General features: G+C 40.6%; 1 pseudogene; it reads right to left on the bottom strand.

Moving 5' to 3' along the window:
- Positions 1-1,302: 1,302 nt before the first annotated feature.
- LOC147426120 (uncharacterized) lies at positions 1,303-20,584 on the bottom strand (annotated as a pseudogene).
- Between the last annotated feature and the right edge of the window lie 234 nt (positions 20,585-20,818).

The following is a 20,818-nucleotide window of genomic DNA, read 5'->3' as shown; positions in this document are numbered from 1 at the left end:
TACACTTGGAAAAATATTCACAATTTCGTGGGCCATTTAATTGGCTGCAAGAAAAGAAGACAACATTAGTACTCAAAGCTTAAAATGAGAGAGAGAGAGAGAGAGAGAGAGAGAGAGAGAGAGAGAGAGAGAGAGAGAGAGAGAGAGAGAGAGAGATGATCAACATGGCCAACACTTTAAAAAAGTATAAGAGCAATACGAACACTTCAATTACTAATTGTCATGCCAAAAAGTGTCAAGAGGTTCATTAGTTCAAAGTCTTTACAACAACCTCAAATTTTTTGTTTACAACGACTCATATTCTACTCTATAACTGGACGGATGAGGATCACTCCAATATACCACATTGATAAACTTCACAATTAGTTTCAAAATTTGAAACTCTTCATCCGAAATGTAAGATTTGTGATTGTGATATATCTTTCGCAATTGAATATCATAACCACAAACATTGATGTAATAAATATCAACCATATGTAGTTCTTGTAGGAGTCTCATCAATTTTATTTCGCTCAATATTTGTGACACTTTGCATAGTGTAATGTTTAACCGTCCACAATTTCCATACCACCCATCAGCATACGAATACACCCAATGATGCCACCAACACCATGTACCATATCCTTGACAAATGTACTCTTCCTTAACTTTCAAATATATAAGCATCCTTATATGTATTGGGAGAATAGCCAATACATCATGACACATGTTAACCTACATTAGCAATTTGCAAATCTCTCTCTCTCTCTCTCTCTCTCTCTCTCTCTCTCTCTCTCTCTCTCTCTCACACACACACACACACACACACACACACACATTAACCTATGTAGTAGATAAAAACCCACTTGATTAAGCCAACAGTAACTAAACAAATATGGTACTTAGAATGCATAAACACTAGATCAAAGTGTTCGATCATCTAGAGAAGTTGAGCCTACGACACACTCTACTTGGAACTCTCAAGATCCAAGGTCCGACACGTCGAACACTGCGACCGAGGCGTCGAGGTGATTCATCCAAAGAATAGATTCTAAACATCCATTCATTCACTCCATAGGGACCGTATGAAAAGTTGCAATTGAGAGGGCGTTGCATACCTAACTCTCGTACAGTTATTTGCATATCATCTATATCAAACTCTATGTGATAATAACCTACAACACTTCTAAAATATCGTGCTTCATATAATTCCAAGACAGAATGTCTGCAATAATATTGAAGCTTGCAATGAAAATAACAACCAACCATTCAGACATAAAAAGTAACAACACATTTAACGTCATATGGATTCAAGTTCAAGCTCTACGCACCGAAGGATCTCAAAATCCTCGACAATACGAACAATATCCTCAGCATGTGCAGGACCCCTCCACAATGGAGGATCTAGAAAAAATGTTATACGTGTAAACATACAAATAAAGGCCAATAAATTATCATTCATGGTAAAATTAAGTAACAAAGATAAGATTTTACATTTACATACCTCTAATATAAGTAGGTACATCATTCAGGGTGTACGAAACCATGATGTATCGTGCCATTCTTTATCTGCTCTGACAGCACAGATTTGGAAGTTTAAGAGGAACAAATATGAAATAGATTAAAAAGTATAGTTGACGATCATGCCGTAGAGAATCATGTCCTTGTTTCTTTTGTTTTAGTGAAGGATTTAAGAGAGAGAGAGAGAGAGAGAGAGAGAGAGAGAGAGAGAGAGAGAGAGAGATGAAAGCAATTCAAAAGACTTTGAAATTTCATAACTTCACAAAGAGACAATACAAAATAGTTATTCAAAGTGTAGCCTTCGAGAGACCACGTTAGGGATTCTATAAGTCCAAGGACCTATGTTGTATACATTTTGCAAGATACGGGGTGGTGTTTCAACTTGAGTAAATATCCTCAATCGATATGGTGTAGTGCGGTCTCCAGCAACCCCCACCTGTTGTGCATTGATTGGCCTCTCATCACTCACAAACCAAATATTAACTTGAATTTGACGATGCTCGTGGTTCGAAGAAAAGGCAACATGGTAATATCCAAGAACTTCCATGGATATATCTCTACCTACGTATAGCATTTCATAAACACCTACGATGATAAAACCTCGATGGGAGTGATCTCTGCAAAGGAATCCATGAATTATGTAGATCAATAAAAGCTTAAAACTACAAATATATCATATGTAAAAACTCTTACAATTTAATATGAGTTTGATCAAATAAGATCACCAAAAACATAGCAGGAACTCTTCCCCTCCATTGCGGTGGATCTTCAACAGAGTAAGTCAATGTATAAGACAATCTTCTCAAGAAAATAATAGGTCAAGTTAATAATAAAATAATTTAAAAAAGAAGATAAATACCTCGAATGAATTTAGTGATGTGACCCACTACATAGGAGGCACTGCGTCGAGGATCCGTCTGTGGGAAATACTTTGATCTAAGAGATATGAATAAAATTTAACATCAAGTGTGTCTGACTTTAAGTGAGAGCCACAATGTCAATTTGAACTTATTATTATGAGCTCGCTAGTTGTAATACTTCCTTAAATACAATGTTTGGAGTGTAGTAACACTCCGCTTGAGTGTTTTCAGTATTGACAATAATCCTCATAGAAGCTGCACTTCGTACACGTGACATTGCAACATACAACTGTCCATGAGAGAAGATAGATGACTCAAGATAAAGACCAATAATTTCAAGTGTTTGCCCTTGTGCTTTGTTGATAGTCATCCCAAAATCAAGCCTGATTGGAAATTGACGACGCTTCATTTGAAATGGAAGCCCCTGATGGCTTCCAATAATAAAGTCAATCCTTGGAAGAAAAACTCTCTCTCCAATATTTGATCCTGTAACCATCTCTGTCTCAATTACCTTATGATGAAATTGCTTGCATATCAATCTAGTTCCGTTGCATAATCCACGGCTTGGATCCAAATTGCGCAGCAACATGATAGGATAATTTTCTTTCAAGACTAAAGCATGAGGTGGAAAACCACCACCAAGAGTAAGGCTATTCAGATATTCAATTGTGTACAAATGTGTTTTTTCCTCTGACATACAAATTGAATCTGCACTCAAATACTCTTTGCAATCTCCATGCATTCTTTGCAATGCATAGTCATTAATTAAATCCACCTCTTTATTCCGTGGAGCAAGTATTGCTCGATCTCTGAAAAAAGTTGCATGATCTTGCAAATGACACAAATCTCCATATATAAAGCTTAGGAGATCTGCCAAACTATTTCCTGGAAGCATCATGTGTGAAGGAATTTTGACTCTGTCTAAGTCTCCTCCATCATCCATAACCCCATTGCCAATATCAAGCACCCAACGGGGAAAAATTTGTTGAAGTGAATTTGAACCGCAATCAACTATACGCATATTTTTGGAAAGCCTCAGTGTCTTCATGTATTTCCATATGTGAGAATGACACAACGAAGAATTTACAATGTCTGTACGACTACCTTTTGGTACAATAGGTATTATTTGTCGAAAGTCACCTCCAAGCAAAACGACTTTTCCACCAAACAAAGTATCTCGCTGCATAATATCTCTTAAAGTTCTGTCCACTGCTTCAAACGCATAGCGATGTGTCATGGGAGCTTCATCCCATATAAGTAAAGCTACATTCCTTAGAAATTCTGCAAGTTGACTATTTACCTTTATATTGCAAGTTGCTTCAGAGTGAAGCTCCAAAGGTATCTTAAACCTAGAATGAGCAGTTCTTCCATTACTCAAAAGCAAAGCTGCAATACCCGAGGATGCACATGCAAGAGCAACTCTACAACTTTCTCGCACTCGTGAAAGAAGTGCATTATATAAGTAAGTTTTTCCTGAGCCACCAGGACCATCTAGGAAAAATACCTTCCCTGAATGTGTGTCAACAGCTTGTAGCACTTGGTGATAAGCAAATTGCTGATCCTCATTTAAGGAAGTTTCCATACAATCTGCTATACTACATTGTTCATCAACATTGAACATTGTTTCTTCAGCCATAGCACCATTTTCACTTAAGGATACCAATGTTGAGTCTATTGCAAGCAACATATAATCGCAAAGCCTCTTGCCATGTTGTTGCAAAAATCATTCTATATGAAGCAATGCTTGATTTTTTGCCACATCAAATCGCACACTTGCATCTGAAATACGCGTCCTTAGGGCATAAACATAGTCCTCACAAAATTCAGTACAAAACCTGTCCCAGAGAGCAGCCCGATGAAGTGGCTCACAAAAGACTAATATGATTGCAAACAATTGTCTCAACTGCATTCCATTTTTTAAAAAAAGAAGCCTCTTGGAGGCAAATTGCCCATTCTTCATCATCTTGCAATAATCCTCTAGCTATACATGCCTCCTTGTATGTATCATAGACGTAACCATCATACATACGCAAGTCTTCAAAACACTTTCATCCCTTGCAGGTATTGAGAAGCATTCGTAGGTAATAAACCTCACCAGCAGTAGGGACAATATTATACATTCTTCCAATAGAAACACCCTGTTGTCGTGGAGACCATGCCTTTCGACTTTTATTCCATACCCAACCATTCGGAAAGTCAGTATATGTGAAGCTATTTGCTTCAGGATAATTTTGATTTGCAACAAACCATTCTGTCAAGGTAGTTTTTCTATTTTGCTCATTATCTAGCAAATGTGATACATCATCACCATCTTGAAATGTGACCATATTCTGCAATGGAAGGTGTACTTGCAATCGTTGAATAGCTGGCCTTTCACTATGCATGTCGAAGCCAAATATTCTCCACATAGCCTCAGATGCAGAAACATAACGTGCATTGAGATAACTCTTGATCTCATCAGTAGCTCCTTCACCATCTTGAAGGACAACAGTGGCTCGATCATGTCCCTTGTAGACATACTTATAAAGATATTTCACGGAAGTGACAGTTGAGCAAATCTCCACATTAATATGGGCTTGGTATCTTAGTGATAAGAGAGGGCTATAAGGAACAACCCAACGATTATCTAAATTGTAATTTTTAGACGTAACAAACCTTCCATCATCTCTCCTCATATACACAGGATATCCACTTTTGTTTACATTTGTAGAAGTAGAAAATGTCCGTGGAAACTTGAATCTATACTTACCATCAACCATACATGGAGAACGTGGGTTCAAAGGACCACATGGCCCATGAACATTACAACGAATCACTACATCAAATAATTTTGGAAACACATTCTTGTCAGGGAGCTTTGCACAAACCAACTTGTCATAGTGTAATATATCTATGGGTTTATATTCGGATGCAAGTATCAACAATATATGTGCATGAGGAAGACCTCTCTTCTGAAACTCAATCACTGAAACATGTCCAATCACCTCCCCAAATACGGCTTGCTTGATAATTAAATGCATCATATCTTGGAACTTCTGATAAAACACTCGTATAGTTAGATCAGGACGATCAACAGCACTTTGTCTAGGTAGTAATGCATCATCTATTTCCTTCCATCGTGGATTACATGTGAATGTGATGAAGAGATCCGGTTTTCCCCTACTACGAACAATTGCCATTGCATCTTGAAATAGTTGGCACATATATCTAGGACCTCTAACAAAAGACAAAGGCAAAAAAAATTCTACGGCCAACATTTTGACCTTCAGCCCTCTCTAAGACATCTCTAGCCTCAACCATGTCAACCAATCCTTGGTACACTTCACCACGGAGTGTTTTTTGGTTATTTCGCATCCACAAAAGCCGTGACTCCTCTAGAGTACTATAAGCATCCACGACATACTGTTGTAATAGCCTACCTCCTTGAAGAAGACACTCCACAGTATCATCTCTTATTTGTAAGCGAAAGACATAATATTGCTTTTGACTCAATCTTTTGTCCATCGGTAGTCTTTAAATAAAGATGCCACCCATCCTCTCCACTTGGAAATAATAAAACATACAATAAGGACATGTAAGCTCGATGCATGCTAGAGATTCTTTTCAAACCCCCGTGTTGAAAATTCAGTACAATGTCGCGATAGCCAATATTTCTATCATCCCCTTGTCCTGGAATAATTGCAGCAACTTCAGAACCCCTTGGAGCAAGATATTGCCAACCATCACAACGATTCTCTGCAATAACCATCCTCATATTGGGTACAATAGCATCTCCAGACAAAGAAGCAGCAGATTGTAGAGCATTTGCATAAGGATTTACTCTATGCATCATCACCTGTAAACACTCTAGAATACTACGATCTAAATTTGAAACATGATGCAATCTGTTGCTCAACTCATGTTCAGTATCAAAAAAACATAATTGTGCAAAGCGTGGGACTTCATTTTGTCCTTCGGCTGGCGCTAAAGAACCAGTACTATGATAGACAGAGCCGTGAACCTTAAAAGTGTACACACCTCTCCCACCATAATTAATAGTCTCATCGATATGGGCACCAAGAGACACAAATGCCAATGCATTATTATATCCTCGAATGTTTTGTAAGAACTGTCTACTTCTTGTTGTGGTTGAGCTCATCAAATCTTTCAATTCATTTGGTGTCTCATTCAAAGGAAGTAATTGGACTTTTCCATCAGAGCAACAATATTTACCCACAAATATTTGGATAGTCTTTCCTTCATCCTTCCAGGCCTTTGCTCCACATTTGGAGCAAACATAATCTAAGCTTCCTAAGTTGTGCAACACACACTTTTTGGATAGAACTGGTGCCATAGACTTGTGATGTAAAAGGAGAGACGCTGGATATTCAAAGCGGATGGACAAACAATGCTTTTCTACTTTAGAATAGTTTCCCTCTACTAAGTTCATTGTTGTCCTAACATTCATGGCTTCAGAGTTTCCTTCATGTACATCATGCATGCTTTGCCTTTCATTGCATTCCAATAAAGTTCCAATAGTACTTTGTAGTGAATGCCTTGTTCTCTCTCGTGCTATTTGGCGCCTCGGTTTCGCGAATCATCACACAGTCGACTACGTCGTGCATGACCAGGTGATAATATACGTGGTCCAGATACCATCTATGAAACCAGGTGCAAATAGATCTCATATAATTTGGATTTGTCACTAACAAAACATCCTTATGCATAATAAAAATCAATATAAATTGGGACATCACACTACAAGAGGCTATTCATATTAGCGACGCTCACACAGCGATGCTCAAAAAAAAAATCCCGGCGTCGCTATGAGCGTCGCAAATTTCTTTGTAAATTTGCGATGCTCATAGCGACGCCGGCTGGGCTAAAAAAATAACCGAGCGCGCCCAAAAACTCAGATCTCAGATCTGAGTTTTTCGGCGCCCTCAAGCAAGGAGCAGGTAACGCTCTCCCTCTCTCTCTCTTTCTTCTCCACACACACACACACACACACACACACACACACGAGGAGAGGAAGGAGAGCCAGGTATGCTCCTTCCCTCTCCTCATTCTCATGTTCCCTTCCCCTCTTTCTCTCTCCCTCTCTCTCTCTCTCTCACACACAGTGTTTTTGAGAGAGAGAGAGAGAGAGAGAGAGAGAGAGAGAGAGAGAGAGAGAGAGTACAAACATAAACAAAAACGCACACATACATACATAAACAAAGAATGCACACACACATTGAGAGTGGAAAAGAGAGAGAGAGCATGCATAAACAAAAAACGCACGCATTGAGAGAGGAAAAGAGAGAGAGAACATGCATAAACAAAAAACGCACACATTGAGAGAGGAAAAGAGAGAGAAAACATGCATACGATCCAAAAAAACGCACACACATTGAGAGAGAAAGAGAGAGAAACTAATTTAACGTCGTAGGAAACTAATTAAAATTAAAAGACCTAAAGATCTAGCCGACGAGGAGTTGAACTCAAGACCTATTATTCAAGAGGGAAATGGCATAATCAATCTATCATACTTGGCATGGGTGATAGAAAGGTTATACCATTTATCTCTTTTTATTGGCACACACATCCACACACGCGCACACACACAAGAAGAAGAGAGTTATAACGTCGTAGGAAACTATCCTAAAAGACGTTAAAGATTAGGTTAGATGTAGACTTACGTTAAATTAGATTTAGGTTTATTTAAGTTAAATTAGATTAGATTTAGGTTTATTTTTAACTAGATTTACGTTTATTTACGCTAGATTTAGATTTACGTTATATTAGATTAGATTTAGGTCTCCATAGACTGCGATGCCTGCATGAAGCGGGTGAAGAAAGCCCTCAATGGAATATAGGGTATTGCTGCCTTCACTCATGGTGGGCTCCGTCAATCCAAAAGTACTGGTGAAATGTCTTCAGAAGATAGGGAAGAAGGTGGATCTTCAGGGCGGCAAGAGTCACTACATCCCCGACACAATGACCATCTAGACAACCTCTAGTCATTCAACAGCAACTTCAAAGTTAGTAACAAGAGCAAGAACGGTCTAAAGGGCCAATTGCTGTCGTCAGATGTGGATGGAGATGAGGCAACATCGCCGTCGGAAGTTAACTCTCACATCTTTAGTGATGAGAATGCCAACTCTTGCCGAGTTATGTGAAAAATTATGTGTTAAATCGGTTTTAAGGTTCTTATAATCCCTGTTAGTTTAGTTCTTTGTTTTTAATATAACATAATTTACGTTAGATTTAGATTTATGTTATATTAGATTAGACTTAGGTTTATTTAGGTTTACCCACACACACACACACACACACACAAGAAGAAGAGAGTTTTAACGTCGTAGGAAACTATCCCAAAAGACGTTAAAGATTAGGTTAGATGTAGACTTACGTTAAATTAGATTTAGGTTTATTTTTAGTTAGATTTACGTTTATTTAGATTTATGCTTATTTACGTTAGATCGAGTCCACGCAAGAATTACTTACGGTTTAGGGTTTAGAGTTAGACGAACAGTGAAAAGATCTACTGTGAAAAGATGTTAAGATGCTGTGAAGTGCTACAGCTAGAGAAGAGGCAAAGGGGTTTTGTCCACTACATGCAGTATCATGTAGACGTGGGTGTGTAGATTTCTTGTACCCACAAATATAGGTATTGACCAATAAAGACGAGATTATAACCCGGTGGTTCTGATCTCCGTGCACCTCTAGACCGAGGTGTGCGGGGATTAGACATGACTAGATAATGTTAGGTAAAGAGAGAGAGAGAGAGAGAGAGAGAGAGAGAGAGAGAGAGAGAGAGAGATAAGACGAAGAATGCCAATAGAATATTAAATTTGTTGTCCAAGTTATAAGATTTTTATCCTCATTATGAGTAGTGACGAGGATGTGGGACCATCCAACCGAAACACCTATCTCTCAACGAGGGTCTTATGTCCTTGTAATAAATGCAAGCATGCTATGCGACGGAAAAGACGTGTTTCTTTGCAGCACATTCGCGAATTTGGCGAGTTCGATCCATCTATTATAGATCGAGGTGTTGCCAATTATAACTCGTCGGACTCTGACGCTGGCCAACAAGCAGCAATCTTGCAACCCAATAGACGTGTTCGCAGGCGCTTTGGTCAAGCATCATATGTGAGGCCACAAGATGTAGCCTCTGACAGCTCGGGGGATGATCATGTAGAGCACATTCCCAACGAGGCAATGTTTGAGCCCGAGATTGATGAAATGATCGAGACGATCATGGATTCAGAAATGCTTATCTATGATGATATGAAAAGTGAAGCCGAGACGCCATTGTATAATGGAGCACGTATGTCTAGATTGAAAGCACTCCTGGTTCTTCTCAACATGCAGGCAAAGTTTGGATGCAGTGACACTAGCGTCACAGCGCTTTTCAGGTGATCTATTACAATTAGTTTACTTTAATAAAACTCTAAATGTATAATGATCTGATAGATTTTTACACGACTGTATCGTATTTTTATGTTGTGTAGATTGCTTAAAGAGCACATACTACCAGCTGACAATGTGATGCCAGATTCCCGAGATGAAGCAAGAAAGATTTTGCGAAACTTGGGGATGGATTACAATTCTATCCACGCTTGTCCTAATGAATGCATTCTTTTCAGAGGGGAATACATAGACATGGAGAAGTGTCCGAAATGTGATTCCGAAAGATATCGAGTAGATCTCCACGGGACAAAAATTCCACAAAAGGTTTTGCGACATTTTCCTCTGCTTCCTCGCATCAAGCATTTCTTCGAATGTAAGTCCATGGCCGCCCTAGCATCATGGCATGAGGAGAGTAAATCTTCGGATGGTGTGCTACGAATTCCTGCAGATTGCGTAGCCTGGAAACATATAGATGGAACATGGTCGGATTTTGCGAGGGAAGCTCAAAATTTGCGCTTAGGCCTGGCTATGGATGGCGTAAATCCATTTGGTCAAAGATCAACATCTTACAGTGTATGGCCCATTGTCATCGTCAACTACAACATTCCCCCGTGGTTGACTACGAAGAAGGGGCACCTATGGCTAAGCTTGATTGTGCCAGGGCGATATAAAGTGGGGAATATGGATGTGTATCTTCGTCCACTATTGGAAGAGCTACAACAATTGTGAATTGGCATAGAGGTGGTGGATATGAGCCGACACACAGGACGACGGAATGCTTTGATCAAAGGCATTCTAATGTGGACCATGCATGACTATCCCGGGCTAAGAGAATGCTCAGGTGATCTATTGACACTCCTCACTTAGACACTGTAAATCTTGTTTTTTCCCATAGTTGATCTATTATCATGTGTATACATGCAGGGCTTCAAACAAGCAGATACAGAGCATGTGTCACATGTGGACCTAGACTGAATGCACGTAGGGCACCCTCAGTGAAGAAGCAAATCTACGAAGGTCATCAAGCGTATCTTCCAGAGAATCATGTGTTACGCGACGGCTTTTTGGGAAGAGAGCCACCAAGGATGTCTGCACAAGCATGGTTAGAGCAGAAGGAGATGTGCGATGACGGATTGCCTCTAGGGATGAAGAGACTATCTCTATGGTACGAGTTACCATACTGGCCCCGACTCATGATCAATCACTTGCTCGATCCAATGCACATATTCAAGAATGTGGGTAATCTACTATGGGACCATCTGACCGGCAAGAAAGATACTTTGGGAGCCAGAGTTGACCTTAGAAATGTGGATCGTATGGAGCAATATTGGCCGCAAACAGCGTCTGATGGATCGATAAAACTCCCTAAAGCACCATGAATTTTCTCAGGAGCCCAAGAACGCAAAGTAAAAGAGACCATTCGATCTTTGCGGACCCCCACTGGCGTAATGCACTCGCTCCGAACGTGTTTTACTAAAGAAGGAAAGCTTACCGGTTTGAAGTCACACGATTGGCATAAAATGTGTCAGGTACGTTCATAGTGGACTTTAATATCATTGCATAAAATGTGGACTTTAATATCATTGCTGCACATACTTTACAGTTTATTTTATCGGTTGCCATTGAGGGATGTTTGTCTCTCGACATCCGTAACACAATTTACAAACTTGCAAAGCTGGTGCAATGGATCTCACAAAAGGAGATCAACGTAGACTCCATACCATTCGCCAAACTAAATGATGCGGAGCTTGTGTGCATGTTTGAGAAACATTTTCCTACTACCATGCTAACCATTCAGGTGCATCTTCTTGTTCACATAGTTGATGAGGTGTAAATAGCTGGCACAGTTCATTCCAGATGGATGTTCTTCTTAGAACGTTTCATGAAAACGCTTAAGGGATATGTGTGTCAAAAGGCACGTCCGGAGGGTAGCATGGCAGAAGGTTGGTTGGTATCAGAGTCCCTAGTGTACATTGGAGAGTGGCTAGACGGATTTGATAAAGCCCGGGACATGCTATGGCGAACCATAGATGATGAGCGCATATCTGGGATTGTCATGTGCAATCTCGGTGTTGAGAAGAAGATGACGGAAGATCTAGAGGCTAAAATCAACCGATTTTGCATGCTTCACAATCCAGTGATGCAAAAGTGGATTTCACAATATGAGGATGCAAAGCAAGAGCGACAAAGGGCACGAATCGAGTGGAGACGGGGAAGACGACCACCGATGCACTATCCGACGGTTCTGGAGAGCCTACCAACCTTCATGAGCTTAAGATGGTTGCACAACCAATTGAAAAGCGCACAACAATGCGGTGACGAAGTGACTGAGGAAGAGTGGGAGTACTCTCGGGGTTGCGCGACCAAGGTAAGTTTGCAATGTACGACTAGCAAGTGACTTTATTTATAAACGTTTGAACGGCCACTCATAATCTTTGTTCGTTGTAGTATAAGTCATACACAGCAGCATGGTGTAAAGGTCGACATTTTAGGGTGGAGCGAATTGACAAAAAGCGTTTTACTCAAGATTGTGGAATCATGGAAAAATTTGAACAGTCTAGTCGACGACGTTCCTCTGATGCAGATCCTGTGGTGGCGGAACTCACTTACTTCGGCACGCTGCAAGAGATTTTGAGGATCGATTACAGAGGATTTTTTGTCGACTTGTTTGACGTGCAATGGTTCAAGATAATCATGGAGGGTCACAACGCTACTGTGCGTAGAGGAGAGTCTGGTTTTCTTGAGGTGGATTCTACTAAGAAATGGACTGACCTAAGAGACACTTTCGTACTACCCGAGCATTGTGAACAAGTAAGTATGTAAATAGTTAACATCCCCCTTTTACAAGTTATGTGCTTGAAAGCTCTCATGTAAGTTATGTGGCTCTGGAAGGTAATATTTCATCCTACAAAGTCTACATCAAACCGGTGCTACGTCATAGAGTAGCCCCTCGTAGTGCAAGGACATATGAAGGCTACCATGTGCCAATCACAACGGCATCAATGGAGGAGATCAGAGAAGATGCTCAATCAGAAGCCGCTGCGGTGGTGCCAGACGAGCATCAAGATGCTACTACTCTATATGGGGTGCATGCAGAGGAGCTACAAAATGAAACAGAGGATATGTGTTTAAACGGAGAGATCTATATAGATATAGGAAGTTATGCTGAGTTATGCGAGGATGAGAGAGAGATCTCTTAAAGCCACAAATATTGTATTTGAACAATTTTGCTCCGTGTTGTAAAAGCTCTGGCTCTCTAAGTACCTTCCATGGTGTATAACGCTCTTTTCTACTCGCGCTCACATCTTTTGATTGAAAATTCTGAGTTTTCGACTTGCGTCTTCTATCACTCAATTCATTGCGTCATTGTATTTATATGCGTCATTATGTCATTGTATTTAATGGTCTTTGCGTCATTGTCTACTCTATTCATTCAATATTAAGTTTAAATATTCGTGTGTTTAATGCAGGTATGGATGATGAGGAGTTTCTTTCTTCTTTGTCACCGCAGCAGAGATAGTGGTACGTGGAGCGTCATCGCTCTGGCGCATCATCGCGCGTTCCTACTCCATCCGCATCTCCCTCTCTTTCGGAGCATTCGGCGCGCTCCGAAGCTTCGGCGTCGACGAGACGAGCTTCACACTCGTCTAGACACCGGCGCTCTAGTGGTGGCGGTGGCGGTTGTTATGGGGATTCCGCCACCGATGCCTCCACACCGCCTCGTGTTCGACGAGGCTCTTTACCCTCCCCTTCTTTGCCCGCCCCCACACCAGCCACAGCATCGCCATATATCTACGCCAGGTTTTGCATGGCTGACTATTCCTAGAAGCTACACACCTCTACCTACTCCGCCAGGAGCCACCCCACTCGACACTCCTCGCTTCGGGGCCCAGACGCCGGTGGAGACACCTGACGTCCGTACCCCCATCGACACGCCGCTAGAGACCCCTGCCGGGACACCCAGGTTCACGCGTCACCGGCCAGAGGGCTTGTCTTACTCCGTCGACTTCAGCGGCAGCATCATCATGGATGATGACGGCAAGAAGGTGATCTCGCGCATGCGTGGTCTTTGTTCTCAGCTGTTTAGACACTACATACTAAACAAATGGAGTGAAGTACCAAGTGATTTAAAAAACAGAGTCATCAGCATACTTCATGATGAGTTTCCCGTTCCAACACGGGATCAGTGCTTCAATGAAGACCTGATGAAGATTCGAATGCGTGAATACTGCAAACACAAGCGTTCCGAAGTGCAAAAAGCAATCAAGAATGGGTGGAACAGGCCAGATTGGTTGGCCAAAGAAGATTGGAAGAATGGGAAGAAAGCAGTGCGCGAGAATCCCGACAAGTGGAAGCAACAAAAGGATGCAGCCAGAGCGTGAGTAGAGGCAGGGAGCTCGCACCACTTGGGGAGCTGTGGATGGGCATCATTTGAGGCCGATTTTTTAAGTGTTTTTGCATTGCTCTTTATGTTCGATAGTTTAGGGTTTATGAGTTTTTTAATTCTAACATAATGAAATCTTTGTATGTTTTGACAGTGGTCGATGACAGGACGTGATCCCACACCGTACGAGCGCGAGTACGCAGGCAGGAAGGGCTTAAACGCCTTGATGGACATTCTCAGTTCTCGCGGCGGCATGGTTAGTATTAGGGTTTACTCTTTTCTATTTTTTGTATTGTTTTATAAATGTCGTTATATGTTTATACTTATTGAAAGCTGTATTATTGTCTTTTTTTGCAGAATCCGACAGATACGCCGCTTGGACACGATGAGACGTCTGACTAGACGACGTCAGTTTAGCCGTAGCTAGATAGCATTAGTTTAGGGTTTCTCATAGCTTATGTATCATGAGACGGATTTTATACGTCTTTTTGAACCATGTATATTATTACATTTGTCACCGCAGTTCCTTTTGCCAATCAATTCTTTATGCCTATGATGTTGTACAATTGTCATTATTACATTTGCCAATCAATTCATTTTGCCTATGATGTGTACAATTGTCAATTTTGCAAACAATGCGTCTTGTGGGTGACTATTTTGGGTCTATTATCTACCCTTGCACTTTTTTAAAAAAGTGAATCAAGTACAATATGGTTGATGGGTGGCAGGGCATTCAATGCCCTGTCACCAAAAAAAATTCTCTCGGGCGTCGCTATAACCGTCGCTATTTATGGCTCTGTAGCGTCGCTATGAGCGTCGCTATAGTCTTCTGTGTAAACGTCGCTAAAACCATCGCTATGAGCGTTGCTATGAGCGTCTCTATATAGCGACGCATATAGCGACGCTCGTAGCGACGCTTTTAGCGACGCCGGGGGTTATAAAAACCAAGTGTATTTCCATCGCTAACAGTGTCACAAGAGCACACAACCTCTTGTAGTGTCAAACTATATCCTCTAACCTAAATACATTTGACACATTGATAGTGACTCAATTAAAAAGTACAGTTTGATGAAGATACAACATAGCATTACATATTTCTATCAAGTAGGACTAAATACATTTGACACAACGGCGCCGTGACTCAATTAAATTTGACACAATGGCTTGACTCAATTAAAAAGAACAGTTTGATGAAGATACAACAAAACATTACATATTTCTACCATTAGTAGGATTAGTAGGATTAGTTCGTTGAGAAACTTGACGCTGCTTTGGTCGAACTAATCTAGCCAAAGCACTTAATTTATTTGAGGTAGCTCGGATATCTGAAACTCTTGAACCTTGAACCTTTGTCAAAGCACCAAGCTTATTGATAATACTTCTCAATCCTGGCACGATTTGTCGTAGATTATTGTCTTGCATTCGTCCTTTTGATTCATGTTGACTCCGCGAAGCCTCTTTTCGAAGATTCTCAATAGATGTCAATATCATCTTTTGAGAATCCTCAACTTTGGAAAGTTTCTCTCCCATGTATGCCTCACTCTCTAATCTCTGCAAGTTTGATGCTTTTGTCTCTTCTCGCAATTTCCATAGTATCCCACTTTCAATCTCCAATGCAGAGCTTAAAGTTGCAACCACATCCGAGACATTGGTTTCCATTGTCTCCATTCTATTGCAGGAGGCTTTTATCTCTAGCAAGGTTTCAATAATTTGCTTCTTTAAATTCCACTCGACATTTTGAGCTGCTCTGGTTGCTGCACGCACATTTCGAATACGAAGAGATGAAAGTATCTCCCGTTTATTAACAGGTGCACTATTCCTCTCGACATTTTGAGCTGCTCTCTTTGTTGCACGCACATTGCGAATAGTGGGAAGAGATGACAGTATCTCCTCTTCACCCGCTGATGCACTTACAGCTATCCCAGAAGATATCAAGCCATTGGTTGCAATAGCCAATGGGATGGCACAACTAATCTCCATTTTACTGTACACAAAAAACTACAGTGGTTGCAAAGAGAAATGTGACAACCAAAGAGAAGGTTTGAATGCTTGTAAATTAAAAAGTAACCCTCGTAGAATATTCACTTTTTAAGTGCTTGCTATTTTAGAATCAAAAAAATACATCATCTCTATCTAGATGTGAAAAACAACAAAGGATTGCATGAGAAGTGGAAAACAAACCAAAATGCTCATGAATCACTTTTGTTCAGTAGATAAAAGTTTTGCTCAATACATGATCAACCCCATCTACATTTGAAAATGGGAAAAGAGCGTTTAGCACTAGGACGCTTGAAAATAGGCTCCTTATGATTCTCTATCTTATCAGATCCTACAATGCTCTTTAGCGCATTAATTTTGCTATAAACTTCAGATATAGAACAACAACCTAACTCAGAATCAAGGTAGAGGGCATCTGAGTATCCCATCTTTACTCGAATCTGCAAAAGGCGTAGGTTGCGAAACCATTGATTGGGATCATTCTGGATTCTGACAAACACTTGGTGAAAGGGTGTCCCATCTAGAGTCATGGAAGTGCGGTCGTAGGTTCTCCAAGCTTATTCTATAGTAACAACCGGAAAGAAACCTCGAACAATGCTTTGAAAGAAGTCAGCTTTGTTTTCTGGAGAGTAGTGAATCATTATATGATCCATTACTATCTCCATCGCTTCCAATCCATGACCAAAACATTCAGCAGATACCCTAGGTGCCATAAAGTTCCTAAGAAAAAAAGAGACACATTGTAAGTGTAGTTGCTCTAGGACTTCATCCACAAAACTTGACTTTACAATATGTCTCTTTAAATAAGTATGTTTCTAGGTATGTTTCCCATCCCTCTTTACCCCTCTCCATCTCCCTCTCTCTCTCTCTCTCTCTCTCTCACTTTCACTCTATATCTAAAATTTGTAGGGTTCCAAAAGCAGTACTGGATCTTTCAATCACACGTGTTATTCTCTCTATCCAACCCTTTCTGAAATCTATAATGGTTTCATGTGATCTTCTATCCATGTGGTCACCTTTTGGTGATCAAACTATGGATTAGTTTCACCTTGCCTCTTTGGGACATCATCTCCTCCCACAATTATCAAACTCGGCATGATGTATAGAACAATTAGGTGTTCTATCTTATTGTTAAAAAGGCGATGTTGATTGTCCAAATTCCCTCTTTAATTTCTTACAACAGGGCACTTATAATATCCTTGGGATCTTTTGAAACTATTCGTATGAGAGTGATAAACTTGGAATAGCATAGACAGATTTGGAGGGCCTATCATTAGATAGATCCTTTAATACTTCCATAGATAGGACCCTAAAAAAGTCTTCCTTATTAGGGTGAAGACAAAGATACCATCTTGGTTCAGTATGAAGGCTCTCTTGGGATTGCCTTTTGAGTATCATGCCTTGATTTTCAAGACTACGCAAGAATCTATTGGAATCGCTCTAGGCATTTAAATCTTGCCCGAGATCTTTGAAAACCGTCTCTATGACAGTAAAATCTACATCTTTGGATGGAACTGTTACTCACATTTACCTCTCCCTATGTCTCTCCCTCCCTCTCTCTCGCTTTGGTATTTTTCTTCTCTCTCTCTCTCTCTCTCTCTCTCTCTCTCTCTCTCTCTCTCTCTCTCTCTCTCTCTCTCTCTCTCTCTCTCTCTCTCTCTCTCTCTCTCTATTTGTGTGTGGTTGTGTAGCATGCACGCATGTATGTGTGTAAGTACCCTTCAAAATCAGTTCATTCTCAACTCTTTATCTCTCTATGTGTGTCTGTGTATGTTTTCTCCCCACCCCCCTCTCTCTCATCTCTCTCTCTCTCTCTCTCTCTCTCTCTCTCTCTCTCTCTCTCTCTCTCTCTCGCTCTTGTCTTAGTTCACACCTACCAGTTTAGGATCCCATAGTACTTTTATCTTATCATTTTATCATTTTGTCATTTCGTTTTGTATCAGATTCAACACATTGTAACCCTCTGGTCCCATAGGTCATTTTGGCCCAGAAATTAATATACCATTTCCTTTCATTTTATTTCTCTCTCGATCAAGCACAGGAGCTATGGAGATCCGGACGGCTATGTAGCTATGGGGCTACATAGCAGAGAGTACAACAAAGGATTTGAGCCATACTCTCTCGATATCTACAGTGCAAATGAGGATGGATTCTAGTAGTAGTAGTAGTATTATTTTTGTTCTAGTCTTTTAGCACCCACACATGGTATCAGATTCACAGTTTTGTAATAGTTTGGACTTATAGTTGATTTTGGCCTTTTGAAGACGTTAATATAACCTAATTTACCTAGATCATAGATCATTTTGGCCTTTTGGAAACGTTAGTAGAACATTTCATGCCATACTCTCTCAATATCTAGAGTGCAAATGAGGATGGATTCTAGTAGTAGTAGTAGCATTTTCTAGTCTTTTAGCACCCAGACATGGGGACAGGGTATCAGATTTACGGTTTTGCAATAGTTTGGACTCATAGTTGATTTTAGCCTTTTGAAGACGTCAATATAACATCTCATTTCATTCGACTTCATTATCTCTCTCTCTCTCTCTCTCTCTCTCTCTCTCTCTCTCTCTCTCTCTCTCTCTCTCTCTCTCTCTCTCTCTCTCTCTAGTATCTTCACATTTTTTGTAATAGTTTGGTCTCATAGGTTATTTTGGCCTTTTACCTAATTTACCTAAGTTCAGGTCAAAACATTCACAATTTTGTAACAAACTGGTCTCATCCATTATTTTGGCCTAGCATTAATTTAACAAATCATTTCATTCTGTCATTTTGGTCATTTTTGTAAGAGTTTGGTCGGCATAGGTCCATTTCATTTATTTCTCTCTCTTGTGAATTTACCTAGCATTAATCTAAGAAATCATTTCATTTCATTAACCTCAACCTAATTTACCCCAAAACATTAACCTAATTTACCCACACATGGTATCAGATTCACAGTTTTGTAATAGTCTGGACGTTAATTTTGATTTTGGCCTTTGAAAGACGTTAATATAACCTAATGTACCTAGATTTAGGTCAAAACATTCACAATTTTGTAACAAATTGGTCTCATAGATCATTTTGGCCTTTTGGAAACATTAGTAGAACATTTCATGCCATACTCTCTTGATATCTAGAGTGCAAATGAGAATGGATTCTAGTAGTAGTAGTAGTATTTTCTAGTCTTTTAGCACCCATACATGGTATCAAATTCACAGTTTTGTAACAGGTTGGACTCATAGTTGATTTTAGCCTTTTGAAGACGTCAATATAACATCTCTTTTCATTCGACTTCGTTCTCTCTCTCTCTCTCTCTCTCTCTCTCTCTCTCTCTCTCTCTCTCTCTCTCTCTCTCTCTATCTTCACATTTTTTATAACAGTTTGGTCTCACAGGTTATTTTGCCCTTTTGACCTAATTGTAATGATTAGTAGAACATTTCATTTTATTTCATTTCTTTCTCCCTATCTCGATCATTTTGGCCTAGCATTAATTTTAAAAAATCATTTCATTTCATTTTGGTCTTTTAAATTCATACCATTTCATAACCTAGTTATATTTGATTTCAATTCATTTCATTAACCAAAACATTAACCAAAAAATCTCTCTCTCTCTCTCTCTCTCTCTCTCTCTCTCTCTCTCTCTCTCTCTCTCTCTCTCTCTCTCTCTCTCTCTCTCTCTCTCTCTCTCTCTCTCTCTCTCTCTCTCAGTGAAAAAACAAATGGTAATAAATCAAAAATAAACCAAAAAAATTTAAAACTGGACCAAAATATTTACCTGATGAGCGACCTGGTTGAGCTTCACACCTCGCCTCAGCTTGCACACGCTGCTGTCTCTACAATAAAAACGACAGCGTTAACCTATCCGCATACATCAGTGCTCATTTATGAGTGTAACTTGCTCAACGTGCAATATGTCATGCCTAGGAAAAGGAATCACATAAAGACGGTGACTAAAATACAGGAAACGATCACGAATGAAACACTCGAGCAATGCGTGCCGACGAATCATTCGAACACATAGTACTTCTTGTAAGGGTTCTTTGGACCTAGGCTCGAGAGCCAAGATCGGTTCTTCTTGTTTGATCGAATCTGCAATGAGGTTAGCTTCACTAGAGAAAGTATCAACTAACACATCAGCCTTGTGAACAATCACGTCTTGATCATACAAATCATCATGCTTGTGAGAAATCACATCGTGATCATCATGCTTGTCATTGTCATTCAAATCATCATGTGTCACGTGACACATCCAACCGACGTTGTCCATGCTGCAATCGGCTGCCCTTTTCTCTCTCCATCGCCACACTGGTCAGTCCATTTCTCTCTCTTGCACTTAGCACATGAGGCTGGCGACCAACCTGCAGCCGGCAAATAGGGAGAGCCAGTCATTCGTGACCTTGGAGAGAGGCATGGCGGGAGACTTGAGCACATGAAGGCGGCAGCCGTGTCGGGAGAGGCAGTCATTCGGGACCTTGGAGAGAGGCATGGCAGGAGAGGCAGTCCTTCGAGACCTTGGAGGTGGAAGAGTTGGCCGGCAAAGGCAGTACAGAGGCAGTTCTACCGGTCGACCGGCAATACAACGGCTCTCTCACACCCCTGTATGCACTGGCCGGCTGGAAGGCCTTCATGTGCTCAAGCTAATGGCTCCCAAGCAAGGCGTGGGGCTGACACAGTATGAGCAAGGCGGGGGGCCGACGCAGCAAGCAAGGCGTGGGGCTGA

This window comes from Adiantum capillus-veneris, chromosome 24, assembly GCF_014529385.1.
Source record: "Adiantum capillus-veneris isolate H3 chromosome 24, ASM1452938v2, whole genome shotgun sequence".
Taxonomy (NCBI): Eukaryota; Viridiplantae; Streptophyta; class Polypodiopsida; order Polypodiales; family Pteridaceae; genus Adiantum; species Adiantum capillus-veneris.
This window is presented reverse-complemented; position numbering and strand designations above follow the sequence as displayed.